Raw genomic sequence first — 14,487 nt, 5'->3', positions numbered from 1 at the left:
CAACTACTATTCGTAGTTTACCAAGTTTTGATAACCTTATCAAATACCTAAACTGAAAAAAAAAAAAAAAAAACCTAAACTGTTCTTACAGGACTCCTTAATTGAGGTATCACTATATTACAAAAGAAAACAATGTGATGTGATGAGCACTGGGTGTTCTATTCAACCAATAAATTGTTGAACACTACATCTGAGGGGAAAAAAAAAAGGAAACAATTTGGATATGGAGTCATCACTCCATGAGGCCTCCAAAGACATTTTCCTGAATTACAACTGTTTCACTGCACAGGAGATTTTAATGACAAATAGATTATTTAATAGTTAACTAACTCATCACCTTATTCTTTAAATATTAACTTTTACTCCTGGCCTTTATTATTAATACCAGGAAATGGCCAACATTTACTTCACCACAGGCTAACTCCTTTACAAATACCTTATCCCCAAATACTGCAACGCAGAGAAGTTGGCAGTATTATCCCATTTTAGAGGAAAGGAGACTTAGAGCAAATAACTTGCCCACGGTCACCTGGCTAGGTGGGGGAGCTGGGATCTGAGAAGCAGGACCTCCTCTAAGATCCACTCTACTTATACTACTTTTTAAAATGGGACCTTTGGGGATGCCTGGGTAGCTCAGCGGTTGAGTGTCTGCCTTTGGCTCAGGACATGATCCCGGAGTTCTGGAATCAAGTCCCACTCGGGCTCCCTGCATGGAGTCTGCTTCTCCCTCTGCCTATGTTCTCTGCCGCTTTCTGTGTCTCTCATGAATAAAAAAAAAGAAATATATATATATATATATATATCTTAAAATAGGGCCTTTGAAAATATAAATGAATAATAAATGAAGCCTTTGGGATATCTGCACACTAAAGATTATTAAGGGATTACTGTTTAAGTTGTTCTGTTTTATTTATTTTTTTTTTTAATTTTTATTTATTTATGATAGTCACAGAGAGAGAGAGAGAGAGAGGCAGAGACACAGGCAGAGGGAGAAGCAGGCTCCATGCACCGGGAGCCTGACGTGGGATTCGATCCCGGGTCTCCAGGATCGCGCCCTGGGCCAAAGGCAGGCGCCAAACCACTGCGCCACCCAGGGATCCCAAGTTGTTCTGTTTTAAAAAGGAAAAAAAATTAAATCTTTTCCCTCTCGACTGAGAGAGTTTTGGATAAAATACAAACAACATGAAGGAATTCTAAATTTTTTTTTTTAAAGTCTGACTTTTGGGATCCCTGGGTGGCGCAGCGGTTTGGCGCCTGCCTTTGGCCCAGGGCGCGATCCTGGAGACCCGGGATCGAATCCCACGTCGGGCTCCTGGTGCATGGAGCCTGCTTCTCCCTCTGCCTATGTCTCTGCCTCTCTCTCTCTCTCTCTCTCTCTCTCTCTGTGACTACCATAAATAAATAAAAAATATTAAAAAAAAAATAAAGTCTGACTTTTTTTTTTTTTTTAAGATTTTGTTTGTTTATTCATAGAGACACAGAGAGAGACAGGTAGAGACACAGGCAGAGGGAGAAGCAGGCTCCATGCAAGGAGCCGGACATGGGACTCGATCCTGGGTCTCCAGGATCACACCCCAGGCTGCAGGCGGTGCTAAATCGCTGTGCCACTGGGGCTGCCCATGAAGGAATTTTAAAAACAATTTGTGATGAATAAAACAGAATAGTAACATATACTCAACTATTCACAGTTTACCAAGTTTTGATAGCCTTATACACTGGTTTTCTCATTCCCATTTTAAAGATCAGGAAATGGAAGGAGGGGATCCATGGGTGGCTCAGCGGTTTGGCACCTCAGCTCAGGGCATGGTCCTGGGGTCCCGGGATCGAGTCCCACATCAGGCTCCCTGCATGGAGCCTGCTTCTCCCTCTGCCTAGGTCTCTGCCTCTCTCTCTCTCTCTCTCTCTCTCTCTCTGTCTCTCATGAATAAATAAATAAACATTTTTCTAAAAAAAAGGTAATGGAAGGAAAATAACATTTACTGATATTTCCAATGATCAATGTGAGGCAGTTAGGACGATATTTAAGGGAGGAAACAGGTCCCAGAGGTTAAGTAACTACCTACACTGGAAGTCACCCTCCAATGCCCATGTCAAGAGTTTTAAGTCACATGCCCAAGTTATGTGTATTCCCAAGAGAGTGGCAGATGATGAAACTCAAACTCAGGCATATTGCCTCCATGTCTTGGTCCTTGCCATGACCTATCACACAGCCTGGATATAAAAGGAGGCCTCTTTCACTACCTTGCCCTTCTAAACTGCAGATACTTAAGTCTTATATAGGTTGCATCATGACCAATTTCCTACTCATCAAATCACATTGGACAGCATTTGCCACTCCATGGGACCAAGGGACAGTCAAACAGCACCAGCCATGGCCAGGAGCCTCAAGAAAGGGAAAAAGGCAGCCTGAGCTGGACAAGTTTGGCTTCTACAACTGAGGGATGTTTGCATTATCAGGAACATCCTCTGGGATGAAGTGGCAAGGCCACCCCTTCTCTCAGTAGTGCTTCAAATCTGGGTTCCAGACTGCCACGTGTTTGACATTGTGATTAACATGATTTATTCAAACCTCTGAGGAGAACAGTATGGCATTTAAGTAAGGATGCAAGAGCACTGGGAAAATGGGTAAAGAAACTTGGTACTCCATTGAACAAGTTATTCAATCTCAGCTTCCATGTCTGTTAGATGAGGATAATAGATAAACTGAAAACATTCCATAATCTCCGGGACGCCTGGGTGGCTCAGCAGTTGGGTGTCTGCCTTTGGCTCAGGGAGTGATATTGGAGTCCCTGCATGGAGCCTGCTTCTCCCTCTGCCTATGTCTCTGCCTCTCTCTCTCTATCTCTTGTAAATAAATAAAATCTTAAAAAAAAAAAAAAAAAAAAAGATTACATAAGCTCCAACAGAGTGCTCCAAAAAATGCTAACTATAGTTATTATTGTAAATGCCCACATTTCCAGGCCAGGTTTCCACAACCTAGGAATCCAAACACTTGTGTGCCTGCAACAAAGGTATGTCAATCCATCTAGCTGTGTACCTTTTCTTTTTTTTTTTTTTTTTAATTTTTATTTATTTATGATAGTCACAGAGAGAGAGAGAGAGAGAGAGGCAGAGACACAGGCAGAGGGAGAAGCAGGTTCCATGCACCGGGAGCCCGACGTGGGATTCGATCCAGGGTCTCCAGGATCACGCCCTGGGCCAAAGGCAGGCGCCAAACCGCTGCGCCACCCAGGGATCCCTGTGTACCTTTTCCATGTAGGAAAGAACCCTCTTAAAAATCAGGTCTCGGGGGATCCCTGGGTGGCGCAGCGGTTTGGCGCCTGCCTTTGGCCCAGGGCACGATCCTGGAGACCCGGGATCGAATCCCACGTCGGGCTCCTGGTGCATGGAGCCTGCTTCTCCCTCTGCCTGTGTCTCTGCCTCTCTCTCCCTCTCTCTGTGTGACTATCATAAATAAATAAAAATTAAAAAAAAAAAATCAGGTCTCTAGGGGTGCCTAGGTGGCTCATCGGTTAAGCGTCTGACTCTTGATTTCAGCTCAGGTCATGACTTCAAGATCTTGAGACTGTGTCCAACATCGGACTCCATACTCAGCACAGAGCCTGCTTGGGATTCTCTCTGTCTCTCCCTCCCTCTCCACCTCTCCCACTCCCTAAAAAAATTAAGTCTCTACTAAAACAATGAAAGCCTGAAATACTATCTAAGATGCCTGGGAATCAGCCTTTAAAATCCTAGCATTAAAAAAAATTAAAAAAGAAAAAAATAATAAAATCCTAACATTATGTTCCTGACATGAGATAAGCACTCATTAGATTAAACCATCATTTTTTTTTAATATAAAAAAAATGTCCCCAATGTGGGACTTGAACTCACAACCCTGCGATCAAGAGTCACATGCTCTATAGACTGAGCCAGCCAGGCACACCCAAACCATTTTATTTTTTTAAGATTTTTTTTTTTAGAGATTTTATTTATTTATTCCTGAGAGACACAGAGAGGCAGAGACACAGGCAGAGGGAGAAGCAGGCTCCTCGCAGGGAGCCCGATGTGGGACTCGATCCCAGATCCCGTGATTACGCCCTAAGCCAAAGGCAGGTGCTCAACTACTGAGCCACCTAGGCGTCCTTATTTTTTTAAGATTTTATTTATTTATTCATGAGAGACAAAGAGAGAGACAGACAAAGGCAGAGGGAGAAGCAGACCCCCTGAGGGAAGCCTGATGCAGGACTCAATCCCAGGACCACAGGATCAGGACCAGAGCCAAAAGCAGATGCTCAACCACTGAGCCACCCAGATGCCCCTCAAACCATCATTTTAAATCCTTCCCCACTCCTCCTCTCCCTCCTTCCCCAAAGTCCATGGATCCAGACACCACCTCCCTTTCATACAAACTGCCCTATTTATGCTGGATGACTCACACCAGGCTCCTAAAATTTTATGGGATTTCTGCAAGCTCATTACTTCCATTATTTGGTCAAAGAAAGCAAAGAACAGCTGGATACCTAGTCCAAGACCTAGCAAAGTTGTCACAGCGTTACAAATCAGGGTTTCGGGATCCCTGGGTGGCGCAGCGGTTTGGCGCCTGCCTTTGGCCCAGGGCGTGATCCTGGAGACCCAGGATCGAATCCCACGTCGGGCTCCCGGTGCATGGAGCCTGCTTCTCCCTCTGCCTGTGTCTCTGCCTCTCTCTCTCTCTGTAACTATCATAAATAAATAAAAATTAAAAAAAAAAAAAAAAAAACAAAAAACAAATCAGGGTTTCAATTCTCAATAGGTTACTCTAAGTTAAGGTTAGTCAGTCAACAACCTGTAATGGGCAATTGCTAAGAGAAATGAATAAGACAGGAACATTCTCCCTTTCTCTGAGCTTACAATCTAGCCAAGGAGGCTCTAAGTAACCATCCATTTTGGCTTAAAGAATATTTATCATGAAAAATGTCAACTTCCCCACAGTAGCTCCTAGAGAGATGAGGAAGGAAGGTTACGGAGTTGTATATATAACATTGAGCCCTGATTTCCAGGCAGTGTCAGCAACTGCCTTTGAAAATAATCAGGTGTCCTCAAAGAACTGTTTCATTCAGTGAGGAAGTTATTCGAAATCTAGATTTATCATCGTCCTTAGCAATTTCTTGTCTGGGGTTTTATGGTTGAGTATATCGTTTGGGAAAAAAGCACTTGGAAGTCATTTTTAAATAGTGCTTGCACTCAGGATACACTTTCAAATTTCAGATAGGGAGTTTGAGCACCTTTAAAATCCTGAAAGAAGTACCAGGTAGCTGATTATCCAAGGATATGGAAGGCCTCTAGGAAAAGAGGATTAAAAACATTACATCTCACTTTCCCCAAACTCCAGCCAAAAGCAAATTACCTGCTTCACTTTTAAATTTCATTCTGCCTGCCCTACTAATTCAAAGGCAAAAAGAAAGCTAGCGTGGGAGGGTACCTGGGTGGCTCAGTCAATTAAGTGTCAGCCTTTGGCTCAAGTCATAATACCAGGGTCTTGGGTTCGAGCCCTGTGCCTTAGGCTCCCTGCTGAGCAGGGAGTCTGCTTCTCCCTCTGCACCTTTCCAGCTTGTGCTTTCTCTCTAGTTCTTTCATAAATAAAATCTGGGGGAAAAAAACAAAAGAAAGAAAGAAAAGAAAAGAAAAAAAGAAAGAAAAGAAAAGAAAGGAAGAAAGAAAAAGCAGGCAGGCAGGCAGACTGGGGTAGGGAGGAGAAAACACTTTTTAAATTTAAATCAGTAAGAAATTACCAACATAGTTGTATGGAAACTACAAGACTCTCTGTTAGAGATTCAGGGAAGAACCTAGCACTGAAGGAACACTGAATAACAGTGAAAAGTTTAGGCAATTTTGAATGAAATAAAGCATGGAACTGGCAGAGGACATGGAGGTAGAAGTATGCTGAAGTTGGGTGTGAAGACAAGCCGGCTGCCTAGGCTAGAAAAGAGGCAGTGACAGAAGTGACTAGGAGGAGGGAAGGATTGGCAGCCTGCCCAACAGAGCACGTGAAGGAAATCAGATCTGCTAACAACAAGCTCCCACAGACACTGGGTTTCTAAGCAAGGTACTGACAAAGACACAGGGCAGGGTAGACTTTGGAGATAATCAGCCCCTCATTTTACAAATGGGGAGAATGAGGCCCAGCAGCATTAAGTGACTTGCCTGAGGTCTCACAGTGAGTGGAGGAGCTGGGACTAGGGCCAAATTCAGATCAAATCCGTTACTGAAGAGGAACTGACATTCATGTGAGGGATAAGGGGGAGGGGGAGGCACGGGACACAAAACAGTCTAGTCATTCAGGTTTGTCCTGATTAGGGCCAAGAACAGTATCAAGCTGGAAAAAGGCCATGACAGGTGACAGCCAGGGAAATAGGTGCAGATGACTTAAGACATTTAGGAAGGAAAAAACCACTAAGATTCAGTTGGTACAAAAAGAGAGAGAGTATTGTAAGCACTGATCACCATCAAAGAATATCATCTTCCCACCAGCATTTGCCTTTGTGAAGCTCTGGTACAGAGATAAACCAGTAGCTTCTATTGAAGGTCCAGGCACCTGCCTTTCCCAAGTCCATTTCCAGAACCTAGAAAACCAAGAAGGACTCCTTGGAAATACCAACATGTATGACCCTACTAACTTGGGAGTATCTCAGACTCTCTACGCATGGTAGGATAACAAGTGAGTAAGTAAAAAAGATGAGATGGCTAACTGCAGTATTCACTAGAAGACTATGTCAAGGGGCACCTGACTGGCTCAGTCAGTTGAGCGTCCAACTCTGGATTTCAGCTCAGGTCATGATCTCAGAGTCCTGGGATTGAGTCTCACATCTGACTCCCCAGTCAGCAGGGAGTCTGCTTGTTTTCCTCTCCCTCTGCTTCCCACTCCACTTGTGTGTGCTTACTCCTGCATCTTCCCCCTTTGAAATAAATAAATATTTAAAAAAAATAAAAAGACTATATGCCAAGAATTATGTTCAGGGGCACCTGGGTTAGCTCAGTCTGTTAAGCATCTGCCTTTGGCTCAGATCATGATCTCAAGATCCTGGGGTTGAGCCCTGTGTCACCTCCCTGCTCAGCAGTGAGTTGGCTTCTGCCTCTCCCTCTGCCCTCCCGCACCCCAATCTTTTTTCTCTCTAAAGCAAATAAAGTCTTTTTTTTTTATTCTTTTATTCACAAGAGACACAGAGAGAGAGGCACAGGCAGAGGGAAGAGAAGCAGGCTCCACTGCAGGGAGCCTGATGTGGGACTCCATCCAGGGACTCAGGGATCATGCCCTGAGTCCAAGGCAGATGCTCAACCACTGAGCCACCCAGGGGTCCCATCAAGTAAATAAATTCTTTAAAAAAAAATTTATATTCACAACTGCAGCACCTGGCTAGCCCAGTTAGTAGAGCATGCAACTCTTGATCTCGGGATCATGAGTTTGAGCCCCATGTTGAGTATAAAGTTTACTTTTTTTTTTTTTTAAGATTTATTTATTTATTCATGAGAGACTCAGACTGAGAGAGAGAGATGCAGAAACACAGGCAGAGGGAGAAGCAGACTCCTCGCAGAAGCCCGATGTGGGACTCGATCCCAGGACTCCAGGATCATGACCTGAGCCATAGGCAGGCACCCAACCACTGAGTCACCCAGGCATCCCTAAAGTTTACTTAAAAAAAAAAAAAAAAAAAAAAAAAAAAAAAACTAATTATGTTCACAATTAAGCAATTATTTAAGTTTTTTTTTTTAAAGATTTTATTTATTCATGAGAGACACAGAGAGAGAGGCAGAGACACAGGCAGAGGGAGAAGCAGGCTCCATGAAGGGAGCCCAACGTGGGACTCCATCCCGGGACTCCAAGATCACGCCCTGGGCCGAAGGCAGGTGCTAAACCACTAAGCTACCCGGGGATCCCATCATTTAAGCATTTAAATTTGACAAAATAGGTGCCTGGGTGACTCAGTTGGTTAAGCATCTGCCTTGGGCTCAGGTCTTGATCTCAGGGTCCTAGGATCCAGCCCCAAAGGAGCTTCCTGCTCAGTGGGGAGCCTGTTTTCCCTCTCCCTTTGCCATTCCCATTGCTAGTGCCTGCGCACACTCTCTCCCAAATAAATCTTTAAAAATATATAAATTTGACAAAATACATAGAAATTCAAATTCCTTAAGAAATTTTAGCTGGGGGGGGGGGGGGGTGCGCCTGGGTGGCTCAGTTGATTAAGCATCTGCCTTCGGCTCAGGTCATAATACCAGGATCCTGGGATGGAGCCCCATGTGGGGTTCCCTGCTCAGTGGGTGAGTCTGTTTCTCCCTCTGCCCTTTTATGCTCTCTCGCTGTCTTGCTCTCAAATAAAATCTTTATTAGAAAAAGGAATTTTCACCATGGTTTCAAAAACAAAATGCTGGACTAGCATATAGTTATAATTAAGTATAACTAATAGTCCTTGGAAGGTGACTTGTACAAACTTTAGGGGACGGGGGCACTTAAGTGGCTCAGTGGTTGAGCATCTGCCTTTGGCTCAGGTCAAGATCTGGAGGTTCTGGGATGGAGTCCCACATCGGGCTCCCTGCAGGGACCCTCTTCTCCCTCTGCCTGTGTTTCTGCCTCTCTCTCTCTCTCTCTCTCTCTCTCCCATGAATAAATAAAATCTTAAAAAAAAAATTGGGGGGAAGTGTCTGGATAAAGAGAAAGTGGAAAATAATACCTCAGCATAAGGCTAACCACACCACCTATTTCCACAAAGATATCCTTGGCTTTGTGTATAGAACCTCACTACTCAGTGTAGTTCAGTAATATGGCCATCACCTGGGAATTAGAAATGCAGATCCAGAGGCTCCAACCTAAACCTACTGGATCAGAATTAGCATGTTAGCACGACCCTTCTCCCACAAGCAATTTATATGCACATTCAAGTTTGAGAAGCATGGACACAGAATACTTTAAAGGTGCACTGTATATAGCAGTACCAAGCAGATAAAATACCAGACAGGCGTATAAAGAGATGAAATATCTGTTCACTTTCTGTGTATCATATTTTATTAGGTACTGCTCAGACAGACCTCCAGTGTTTTTTATCAATTTGGTACTTATTAACCACCACATGATCTAAATGTGGGATCCATTTCACTTCCTGAAATAACACACCTTAGCTCTAGGGCTTTCATGACCATGAAAAATAAAACACTTAGTTGTTCTGAAAATATAGTAACGGTTAATTGTATTCAAGCTCCAACACTGAGTTCAGAGCACTTTTTCACAATCTCCATTAATTCCTACAGGTTCCTGCGAGTATCATTAAATCCTCCAGCATCCCTAAGAAGCAGGTGCTTGGCAAACATCCAATCTCCAAATGAGATTCAGAAGGAAGTGGTCCTGAAAATGCAGTACCTTCCTGCCTCATCCTGCCAGTGTAGCTTCTCAGGCCCAAACTCTCTCCCCCACTGAGGCCTCATACAGCTGCACACTCAAGTACTTCCCAAAAGGGAGAAAGGTCAGAAGTATCATTATCCCATAAGCACTTGGGATTCCAGCTGTGGAGAAATTAAGCCGGTTAGGGGCTCAGAGAAGCCCTGAGTAAGATCTGGAAAGACAGAGGGAAATACAAAAGAAAGAACCTACTGAGAGGCTTTTAAGAGACAAGAGGTCCCAGATATTTGGTGATTTTAAGATGGGGATTGGGAGCAAGGCTTGGCAGACATGTGAGAAAATGATAAGAGGTAAGTATCCATCCCCCACCTGCAACTCAGGGAAAATAACAAAAAGAGTGACAAAGAGATTCCTCCAAATGACCTATTTTCTTGATAAAAGGAAGGAAGAAAGCTAATGTAGGGAGGAAGTTTATGAGCTGGAAGACTGGAAGACTCTCTTCAGAATTTTTTCCCAATGGGGGTGGGGGAGGAGAGAAGCAAAGGAGAAAACAGTACACATCTAACCAGAATCTTATAGGAAGCAAACCACTGGAAGATTAAAAGTCCTGTGAATAACCAAAGAAATGTAAAGGGATTTCCTTTCCAGTTTAAATTCAGCGCTGGAGGGTCAAGCAGTCCTGGATCTGAGGCCAGCTCAAAGGGTAGAAAAGAGAAAAACTCTACAGACTCCAGTAAGCAGAGCACTGTCCAAAGGGAGTTAGAAACCAGAAAAAGGCAGAAAATGGGATAGGGCAAGCCAAGATAGAAGAGTTCCTGTTAGTAGAAAGCAAAAACATAAAAGGTAAAATAGATGTATGAAAGACAGCATGCAGGTACCCTTTAAGGGAGGGATCTTTCACTTGGGGGAGGGAAATTCAAGGTGTGACTATAGGAAGTGTGCTCAGAAAAAAGGCCACTGAAGCAGAGAAAATGCTGTGCTAAAGAAAGATAAGCATTCACCAGAGGAAGGAAGAGGAAATGGGTGCCCTGACCAAAGCAGGGAGAGCACCTAAAAGGGAAATGGGGTTCCAAAGAGGAAAGTAAACTGAGTAACGAAAATGTCTTGGATAAAAGAAAAGCTAAAAAGGATAGGAGGCATCATGCTCAAGAACCAGATATCATGGCGCAGGCCTGAGAGAACTTAGAAAAAATGTGTGCCCTCCCAGATTTAAGAATCATCAGGAAGGTGGCTGCAACCCAAGGACTGGGCAACCAAAAGGAGTGGATCCTGTACATTTTGGAAACACAGGAAACAAATACACTCTCAGATATGAACCTGAGTCTCCCCCAGGAAATAAAGTAGTTTAATTTGAGGAACTCATGAAAATGGGTGCAACCCCAAGAATACAGTGACTAGAAAAAGCAGTGAATTCCTTTATTTGTGCAACCGCAAATATCTACCTTTAAACTTCAGAATTTGGATCGCATTTTCAGTAGACTCTGGAAATAAGGAGCACCCCCAAGGGCTGGGGAAACGAAGCAGCCCCTAAATTTAAAAAATTTTGGAAAGCATTTGCAAGATCTGGGGCCAGGATAAGGAGATTCTTTCTTGGATATGTGGGAATAGAAGTATCCCCGAAACTTTGGCTACCGGACCCCAGATCTGAGAGTCAATTATGGAGCAAACCCCAAAATTTGAAAGGGAGTGCGTGTTCAGATTAGTGGCTCGGAAAAGGGAGTGTCCTCCCAGTTTGGGGGGGGGTTGCCTGGGAAATGGGATACATCCTCAGTTTGAGGGGCTTTGGAAATTAAGATAAAACCCCAGGGCTGGAGTTTAAGAAAGGGAGTGCACCACATTCTCTAAACTATAGAGAAAGGGGACACTCCCATAGCCAGGGGCTTGAGAAAGGGGTGTGCTCCCCAGAATAGGATAAAAGAGTCAATAAAAGAAAACGCACTCCCAAAGCACAAGGCAACAGCAGCGGCTGGAGGTGGAGCTCTCGGGGACCACGCAGCTCAGCCTCTCTCTAGCCCCAGCGCTTACCCCCCACCCCCAACGCGGCCCGCTCCGCGCCCCGAGCCCGCACCCCGCGGCCCAGCCCCCTCGGGCGGCGCTGATTGGCCGCGACCGCCGTCATTCCCTCGGGCAGCCCTGGGGATTGGGCGCCGCTCGCACGCCCGCCACGCTCTCAGCAGCGGTCCCCGGGCCTCCCTCCCGGCTGGGCGAGCGGGGCCGGGCGGAGAGCGAGGCCAGGCAGGGGACCGGGCAGCGGCGGCGGCCGTCTCCTCTGCCGCTGGCACGGCGCGCGCACGGCGCGGGCCCGGCCCAACCCGGCTCCGGCCCTCCGGCTTCTCCTCGCCGCGCCTCGTCGCGAGCTCACCTCACAGCCCCGCTCCGGCTGCGCCGCTCCAGGACCAACCGACAGAAGGACTCTGCGTGCTGCGCACCACGTGACCCCCGGGACGCGCCCAGCGTATCCCCCGCCCCCCCACACACACGCACCATCGCCACCACCGAGTGACGCAGCGCCCCAGCTGCCCCGCCCTCGGCCCCGCCCTGCTCGCTCCCCGTGGAGACGGCCCCGCGGCCACGCCCACTGCCCTGACGCGCGGGAACCAGGCCGGCGCCCTGATCCAGAGCACGAAGTCGCCACTCGTCAGGTAACACGAAGCCTGGGACTGGACACCCACGATCCATCACCTGTTAATTTTGCCTCCCAAGTGCATCTGGAAGCCCTTACTTCTTTCCGTCCCACTGCTGACACTCCAGTCTAGGCCCCCTCTCTCTTAGATGATGGTCGTGCCCTCCATCCCATTACCCTTTCCCCTTCCAAACCATTCTTCACACACAGTGGAAGCTTTTCAAAATTCAAATATAATCACAAACCCGGTTCTTCGGGTTGAAATCTTAATATCCCCCTGTAGCCTATCAACCAGGCTCTTCAAAGTCTAATAAATCCTAACCTGCCTCTCTCACAATCTCACACATCCTGCTTTCCCACGTTTTCCACCCCTTTCAAGTGCGCAAGCCAGGTTCCTTGACCCCTCAGGGTCTTTGCACTAATACCTCCTCCACTTTGTCTCATTAACTCCTTGGAAAGGATTCCAATTGCTGGTGTGGAGAGGAGCTGTATTTCGCCTCTGGGGACCAAGGTCGGAGTTGCAGCCACATCAAAAGAGTATGAAATGTTTTCCCAATAGGACTTGGGAAGTCCCAAGGAGATTGGCTAAACATTTGTTATTTGTGAGGGCAATGAGGACTTTAACTTACATTGAAAAGACAAAGCAGCCAGATTGTATTTTTTTTAATATTTTATTTATTCATGAGAGACTGAGAGAGAAAGAGAGAGAGGCAGAGACACAGGCAGAGGGAGAAGCAGGCTCCCTGCAGGGAGCCCGATGTGGGACTTGATTCTTGATTTCAGCTCAGGTCATGATCTAAGTCGGGGGATTCGAGCCCCCTGTCAGGCTCTGTGTTCAGCATAGAGTCTTCATGTCCCTCTCCCTCTGCTCCGCCTCTCTCTCAAAGAAATAAAATATTTTTAAAAATGTAAATCTAATCATGTCACCACCCTACTTAAAACAGCCAATCTGTTCACCTGAATCCTTCACCCTTGCTTGTCCTCTAGGTATATTGACTTTCTCTCAGTTTCTAGGATTCTTCCTACATTCTTTCCAGCTGCTGGCTCATCGCATAGGCAAAAAAGCTTTGCTTTTTTGCAAAGCTGACTCTTCATCATGCAAGGTCTATTTGTCATCTCCTTGGTGAGACTCTCTGTAGCTACATAATGTAGAAGTGCTTCAGTTGATCAAATGCCTGCGCCATGACAATTACTCTCTACCTTTTCACTATTCATTTTCAACAGAGCATTAACACAGTTTTGTTTCATTTATTCTCTTGATTGTATTTGTTTCCTGAATTAGAGTGAGGAACTATTTTATTTATATCAACTGAATTGTCAAATCTGGCAAATAATAGATGGTCAATGTGTATCTGTCGAAGAACTGAAAGGAAAGAAAATGATATTGAAAAGAAAAACTAGGGATCCCTGGGTGGCGCAGCGGTTTGGCGCCTGCCTTTGGCCCAGGGCGTGATCCTGGAGACCCGGGATCGAATCCCATGTTGGGCTCCCGGTGCATGGAGCCTGCTTCTCCCACTGCCTATGTCTCTGCCTCTCTCTCTCTCTCTCTCTCTCTCTCTCTCTCTCTGTGACTATCATAAATAAATAAAAAATTAAAAAAAAAAAAAAAAAGAAAGAAAAACTAGGGCAGGCCCAGTGGCGCAGCAGGTTAGGGCCTGCCTTCAGCCCCGGGGTGTGATCCTGGAGACCCGGGATCGAGTCCCACGTCAGGCTCCCTGCATGGAGCCTGCTTCTCCCTCTGCCTGTGTCTCTGCTTCTCTCTCTCTCTCTCTCTCTCTCTCTCTCTCTGTGTCTCATGAATAAATAAAGTCTTTAAAAAAAAGAAAAGAAAAACTATTAGATTCTTCTTTATGACCCAAGTCCATAGGAGGTGTTCTTTAAATCAGGCTTGAAGAAGGCATTACTTCAGGGCAGAGGGAAGTGTTTAGGAAGAGGTTCTGGGAAACCAAGGACAAAAGCTTCAGCAGCACTTATAACAGTACAGAGTTTAGGGCATCTCTGGTGGCTCAGAGGTTTAGCGCCGCCTTCAGCCCAGGGCATGATCCTGGAGTTCCGGGATGGAGTCCCACGTGGGGCTCCCTGCATGGAGCCTGCTTCTCCCTCTGCCTGTGTCTCTGCCTCTCTCTCTCTGTGTCTCTCATGAATAAATAAATAAAATCTTTAAAAAAGAAAAAAGAAGTGCTAAAAAAAAAACAGTACAGAGTTTAGTGTGGCCCCTGTCCAAGGATAACATGCAAATTAGTGAAATATTCCATGTTTGTAAAAAACAAAACAAAACAAAAAAAACTTCAGTAATTTAAGGACTAGAACCACCTGCATAAACTCATCTAAATGTTCTAAATACACTAAGAAAGGATCTTCCCAGGATCCTCTTGGTTTATATTTATTAACATGAAATTGTTCAAATGTTAGTGGCTGCTGTAGCATATAGAGGATTTGTTGTCCCACTACCATAAAATGCCAAGAATCCCATATTCAATAGTCCCACATAAATACAACATGTTTCTTCACTTATTTA

At 45.4% G+C, this 14,487-nt stretch overlaps 1 protein-coding gene and 1 non-coding gene across 5 annotated transcripts in view; one reads left to right on the top strand and one right to left on the bottom strand.

The window, feature by feature from the left end:
- Positions 1-11,856, bottom strand: part of PHF20 (PHD finger protein 20) — a 145,215-nt gene extending 133,359 nt beyond the window's left edge. For all 4 annotated transcript variants that reach the window (XM_035705931.2, XM_049100464.1, XM_025469908.3 and 1 more), the window contains exon 1: positions 11,709-11,856. The gene's annotated coding sequence lies outside the window, so the exon portion shown is untranslated. The remainder of the gene's footprint in view (positions 1-11,708) is intronic.
- A 2,271-nt stretch (positions 11,857-14,127) lies between these two features.
- LOC112674326 (U6 spliceosomal RNA) lies at positions 14,128-14,230 on the top strand. Its single transcript, XR_003145375.1, has one exon. It is a non-coding gene; the product is annotated as a U6 spliceosomal RNA (small nuclear RNA).
- The last annotated feature ends 257 nt before the right edge of the window (positions 14,231-14,487 follow it).

The sequence above is a fragment of the Canis lupus genome, chromosome 24 (genome assembly GCF_003254725.2).
Source record: "Canis lupus dingo isolate Sandy chromosome 24, ASM325472v2, whole genome shotgun sequence".
Taxonomy (NCBI): Eukaryota; Metazoa; Chordata; class Mammalia; order Carnivora; family Canidae; genus Canis; species Canis lupus.
This window is presented reverse-complemented; position numbering and strand designations above follow the sequence as displayed.